Below are 7247 nucleotides of genomic sequence, written 5' to 3' on the forward strand. Positions count from 1 at the left end.
AAAATCACATAATACACTATAACTGGATGAATACTTAACATAATTTTATTCGCTCTTAAATAATAGAAAACGCTAGGTCATCCACAACGGTCGTGCATCTATACACTGATATAAATGCAGGTGTACCTCAGTGGTCTATCCTTAGAATTTTATTATTTCTAATATTCATAAATGATCTCTCTGATAAAATTGTCTGTGATATGGCCACATTTACTGATGACACAGCACACTATAACAGGCACGAGGGGGAAACGAATGAACACATCTCCAAGTTAATGGCGGAAACACTACAGTAAGGCTTCATATTTGTAGTGGGATGGGGACAAAAATGGATGGTCACATTGAATGCTGCCAAGACAAAGCGTGTTTCTTTTAATAATTTACAAGAAACCTTGTGAACAACCAATAGCTATTGCTAATAATACATTACCTGAAAACCCTTAGTTCAAACTCCTCGGCTTAACGTTCACAGGGAGCACGAGTTTGAAAAGACACATCGGGGGCATTGCCGCGTCTGCTGCGAAGAAGGTAGGCTCTTTTTATCTGCTGGGTGTGAACGCTCTTTAAAATGTTATCTCTATATGAAATAAAAGAAGACGCAATTCTTCCCCTCTGGAACTAAAATACCTTAGGTTTACACCAACAGATGGCATATACAAATATATTATTTTTACGCTATTAGCCATTACTTTAATTAACTACAGAGCGACTTTTAGTCACATTAATTCGTAATATTAAAACATCAGATTTATTCCTAGTAGTGCGATCATCATCGTCATAACCGACAGAGGAAGAAGTTTCCATTTTACCTCCTCATCGCCAAGGTACCAACGTCACCAATTACACCGCGTATTTATACTCACAGGGGACTTAAATTTAGACCACTGCCTACAAAAGTGACCTATTCCCTATTATATATATAGCATTTCACTTCCCTTATATACACTAAAAATACTAATGTCTCAACAGATTGATCCTGGCGTTGTGATTGGCTGACACTACCCATTCTGATATTCATGGATTATTGGAATGATTACATTCCCTTTACTTAACAAACACTAGCGCATCTGAGTGTCTGCCATTACCCATACATGCATATATATTTACATTATAGCAGTCCAAAAATTTGCTTGGTTCTTTCTTTTTTTTCTGGGAATATTTAGATTTACATACTTTTTACGTTTTTTTTTTTCGAAACACGGGCTCAGTTTATTTACACTTCCGATCCCTATCGTATCGGCAGAATGAGGGGGAGAGAGAGAGAGAGAGAGAGAGAGAAAGCGAGAGAGAGAGAGCGAGAGAGAGAGAAAGACTGACAGAGAGAGATAGAGACAGAAACAGAGTCAGAGGTTACAACACGGAATAACTTCATCTCATTAACGCGTTATTGCTCGATTAATATATAATGATAGCAACTCGACATTCTCATTCAGTGGGGCAGTGGTAAAATGCCCCGTCCTAAAACCGACTGTTTGTAGGTTCGCTGCCAACAAAAGGTATACATTTTATTACTATCATACACTTACATTTTTTTACTTTGTTTTTTTAGCTATCGCGTTAAAACGAAAAACCTCCATTTGTTTTTTTGTTTCTGTTTAGATGTTTTGCTTTTATTATTTTTTTACGGTGATATGTGAATTTATTGAACCAAACAAATACACACAAAAAATAAAAATAAATGATAACTACACGAAAGAAGTTGCGTTTCATTTAATTAGGATGGGATTCAATGTCTTTGTTCGTAAATAAACATTTGCTTTTTCGTTTGCGTCTGTGTTTACCTTAGAAACGTGCAGCATCAGAACAGATACTACGCTGACAGTCTTGGCCCGAAAATTAACATATTATTATATTTACTGTTTCGAAAACGGTATGCAATGCTATTGGCGTGTTGTAGTTTATTATAGTGTTTTCTCGTAAAATTAAAGTTTTACACTATCACTTGGTTTATTTCCTTGTTAGATGAAAGTACAGAATGACTAAAAATGAAATGATTTTTGCTAAACTTGCGGAGAACGCTCTGTTTTACGTTTGTTTTAAAAATTGAAAGGGAATTTACATATTTTCCGTTTTACATTTTCAGCACATTTTTACATTACGTCAAACTCATCGTTTACACACATGTCATCTTTTATATGGTTTGGGGTATGCTGACAAGGTTAGAGGTATCTATTCAGAAAACCGTTCTAAACATGGGGAGGTTGGAAATGTCTCTTCAGAAAGAAGCTCTTAAAATGGAGAGGTCGGAGTGTTTATTCGTTGTATGCATACCGAAAACATGTACAAGTCAACATTTCATATGTGATCGGCGACTTCGACTTATGCACAAATATTTCCACAAAGGTATATCAAATTGACGTTTTTAGTTTACAAATTAAATTATTTCGTTTTTGTTGATAGAATTTCATTTTCTTAACACAAATAAAGCTTTTGCTGTTTTCATATATATATATATATATATATATATATATGTATATATATGTATATATATATGTATATATATGTATATATATGCATATATATATGTATATATATATATGCATATATATGTATATATATGTATATATATGTATATATATATGTATATATATGTATATATATGTATATATATATTTGTGTATATATATATTTATATATATATATTTCTGTAGAAATTTATTTTCTTATATATCAATCCATATGTAAGGAGCTCAATGTGATTACAGAGCAACATATAGAATAAATAAATAAATAAATGTCAATACTCATAAAATTAAAAATATATTTATAGTAGTCAGACTCCAAATATTGATCTAAAACTAAAATATATATGATGCAACGAGTTATTAAAAATTGATTGATAAGTAATTTCAAATGTATAAACCAAATGCCTAATTGTTAAAATGAATGTAAAAATCAGTGTTATAGTTTTAATAAGATATATCTAGTGTAAATCAACCAATACAAACTATATATTTCTTTAATATATACACTCATTAAATTAACGTCTATAAGATCATTTCGGAAATATTAGTTAAATTTAATTAAAAAAGTAAATAAATAAATAAAAAATAAATTAAAAAGAATAAAAATAAAAAATAGGATGTAATTAAATTACATAAGTAATGGGGTTTTAAAGTATAAGGAAAACCTGGGTTGGATATAGTCTATAATGTTTAGGTCTAAACAATATTTATAAATCTTATTAGAATTAAAATTAGAATTAGTTTTAACTTAAACATACATTCATTTACTTATAATTGAAATAACATGTTATCAGATGAAGACACTCTGAAGCATTCTTATTAGAAAATTAGGATATATACAGTGATAAAAAATTATGCTTAAATAAGGAACAAGTTCGTAAAATGTTTATTTAAAATAGATTGCCGTGTGTAGAATTGAGTTAAGTTTGTGAAATGTAAAAATGAAAAACATTTCTTTCAATATAAATAATTGATGGTGCTGATATTGATAATAATATGAATAAATATATAAATAAATAAATAAAAATTAAAGTAAATGGAAGTAACTAATTAATTTATAATTCAACATTAGCCGATATGAAGTATAACTTAATAACTTATGATTATCGATTTAAATAATCTGTAATACTAACGTTTTGTATTGGAAAAATTAGTGAATTAATTTAAAATATAAGTCGATTTAATTTTTTAAAAATAATTATTGAATGAAAGACATTAAAACCATATTAAAATTAAAAATTAATTATTAGTTGAATATGGATGTCTATGCGTTGTGAAAAAGTTTATTTCAGAAGGTTTGTTCCAATAGAGGTAACGCATTTATTAAGTTAATTTAATTTGAACAATTACGATATTAAAGAATTTTCAGATTATTCTCAACTTAACAAAACGTAAGTATAGTTCTTGAATTGTATGATATTAAAAATGATAATTGTACGTATTGATATGTTTGATTGTTATAGCTAATAGATATGAATTATGTATAGTCTTCAGTTCGGATAAATCGTTTAGTTACAATAACTGACTAAAATGATCAATGTTTTTTGTAGCTTCGTTTGGTTTCGTATATATATACATACGTATATAATATTTTATAATTTGCTGATATTATTTTCATAAGTATGTATAAGTATGCATACATAACTTAAAATTAACGAATTTACTAATTATTTAATAGAACATTTTGGTAGAAGATTTATAAATTAACTAGCAGGGCTACCCGGCGTTGCTCGGGACCGTATAAACAATGAAAAAACAAAAGCAGATATTGAACATATGTTTGATTCTTAGGGGAGAGGAATCTTTCATCTCTATGTATTATTTGTTTTATCTACCCTAGGACTGATATTGTTCATGTTTTATCCCTAGCATAGGTAATTTACAGCATGTATATGAAATTGTTTTACCTTAGGGAGAAGAGAACAGGTAATATACAACATAATGTGTCTATATTACATCCCTGGCAACGCCTAGAAACCAGCTAGAACATGTATTTCAGTCAATCTTTATTATATCCTGGGCTATGCCGGGAAACCAGCTAATCTCTTTTTAGTGACTTGACCACCAAAATACCTCCCTAAGTGTGTCCTTTCTTTTGAACTTATTAGATATAGGTATCTAGAAATGTGTGTGAAATTTTGTTGAATGCATTGTTCACTATGATTTTCTTATTGTTCTACACAATATCAACTGTAGCGAAATAACACAGTAAACTTAGTGTAGTGTTAGAATAAAGAGCAAAGGAAAAAATTAGAATCATATTTCGTAATTGCAAATCTAAATTTGCTAGCATGTACCAGTATTTGCCAGGTTGTGGAAATTTGGAACTTATAACATATGTAGTGGCCTTTTCCTAGATACCTATTGCTAAAAATTATACTTTCATTTTGTTAGAAAAATCTCTCTTCAGATGCCCTGCATCATTCAAAATAAAAACAAATATTTTTATAATTGTTTCAGTATATTGCTACACAATGTGAAAGTTTTTAACGTTTGTAAAAAAAATCATGAATGTGCTTATATTCCAAAAAAGAAAATATCAGTGCACAGTATTGAAAGTGTTTGAGATTCAAAAGTCTGTAACATTTCTACTAACTTCATAAGATGTCATGTGAGAAACTGAATTGAATATCAAGACATTATCTGAAGCGTTTTTATTTTGGTGTAACATATGTGTTTACAGTGAACCTTAACTTTTAATAAACAGATTGGTATGCAATGACATAGGCTAAGAATCTTTAAAATATATATAAATTGGAAAAATGTGTGAACAAATGAAAAAAAAATGATCCGCTCCACTTGATGACATCAAGCACAGTAATATTTTAGTGAAGAAAATATGAAATTGATGTTCAGTGATTAGTTTGGATGAATGAGAAAATGTAATTGTTTGATGCATAAAAATAACTCAGTTGCTGTATTTGATATTAAGCAGCAAAATATAGTGATTTGAATATTTGGGAAAACATCAAACCAGATTATGTAAAAAGAAAAAAAAAAGATGAAATTAGAAAATATATATTTTATGTTTATGAGTTCTGCCAATCAAAATTTTGTGGCAGAAATTGGGTGATTACCATGCAATTTTATTTTGGTAAAATTCTTAAATTATTAGAATGTTTATTATAATTTCTAATTAGTGACTTGTTATAATCAAAATCCGCCCTAAAGAGTGTCCTTTCTTTTATTAGGTATCAGAGTAGGTATCAAGATTTCTACTTCTATACAAATGTGATATTTCAGATCTGTACATAAAAAATTTGTTGAATATATAGGTTGAGAATTGTTCTGTGTCGCTCTCTCTCACACACACACGCATTCTCACTTTTATAGATATAATAGATAGATTACTCTAGATATATTTCCATATGTCTGAATACCCTATATACAAATTTTCAAATCTGTAGATAAAAAAATTTGTTGAGTATATAGGTTGAAAATTGTTCTCTCTCTCTCACACACACATTCTCAATTTTAGAGATATAATAGATAGATTATGCTAGATATATTTCCATATGTCTGAATACCCTATATACAAATTTTCTAATCTGTAGATCAAATATTTGTTGAATATATAGGTTGAAAATTGTTCTTACTCTCTCTCTCTCTCTCTCTGGCTACCTCACACACACATTCTAACTTTTATAGATATAATAGATAGATTATGCTAGATATATTTCCATATGTGTGAATACCCTATATACAAATTTTCTAATTTGTAGATAAAAAATTTGTAGAGTGCATAGGTTGAGAATTGTTCTCTCTATCTCTCACACACACACATTCTAACTTTTAAAGATATAATAGATTATGCTAGATATATTTCGATATTTCTGAATACCCTATATATAAAAATTTGTTGAATGTATAGGTTGAGAACTGTTCTCTCTCTCTCTCTCTCTCTCTCGCTCACACACACACACATTCTCACTTTTATAGATATAATAGAAAGATTATCCTAGATATATTTCTATTTGTATGAATACTCTATATACAAATTTTAAAATCTGTAGATAAAGAATTTGTTGAGTATATGGGTTGAGAATTGTTCTCTCTCTCTCTCTCTCTCTCTCTCACACACACACACACATTCTCACTTTTATAGATATAATAGATTATGCTAGATATATTTCCATATGTCTGAATACCCTATATACAAATTTTCAAATCTGTAGATAAAAAAATTTGTTGAGTATATAGGTTGAGAATTGTTCTCTCTCTCTCTATCACACACATTCTCACTTTTATAGATATAATAGACAGATTATGCCAGATATATTAAAATATGTCTGAATGCCCAATATACAAATTTTGAAATCTGTAGATAAAAAATTTGTTGTATACATAGGTTGACAATTGTCCTCTCTCTCACACACACACACATTCTCACTTTTATACATATAATAGATAGATTATGCTAGATATATTTCTATATGTCTGAACACCCTATATACAAATGTTCAAATCTGTGGATAAAAAATTTGTTGAATGTATAGGTTGAGAATTTTTATTTCTCTCTTTTTCTCTCTCTCTCTCTCGCTATCTCACACACACGCATTCTCACTTTTATAGATAAAATAGATAAATTATGCTAGATATATTTCCATATGTCTGAATACCCTATATACAAAGTTTCAAATCTGTAGATAAAAAATTTGTTGAATATATAGGTTTAGAATTGTTCTCTCTCTCTCTCACACACACATTCTAACTTTTGTAGTTATAATAGATAGATTATGCTAGATATATTTCCATATGTCTGAATACCCTATATACAAATTT

This window comes from Euprymna scolopes, chromosome 21 (assembly GCF_053919585.1).
Source record: "Euprymna scolopes isolate OS-2025 chromosome 21, ASM5391958v1, whole genome shotgun sequence".
NCBI lineage: Eukaryota > Metazoa > Mollusca > Cephalopoda > Sepiida > Sepiolidae > Euprymna > Euprymna scolopes.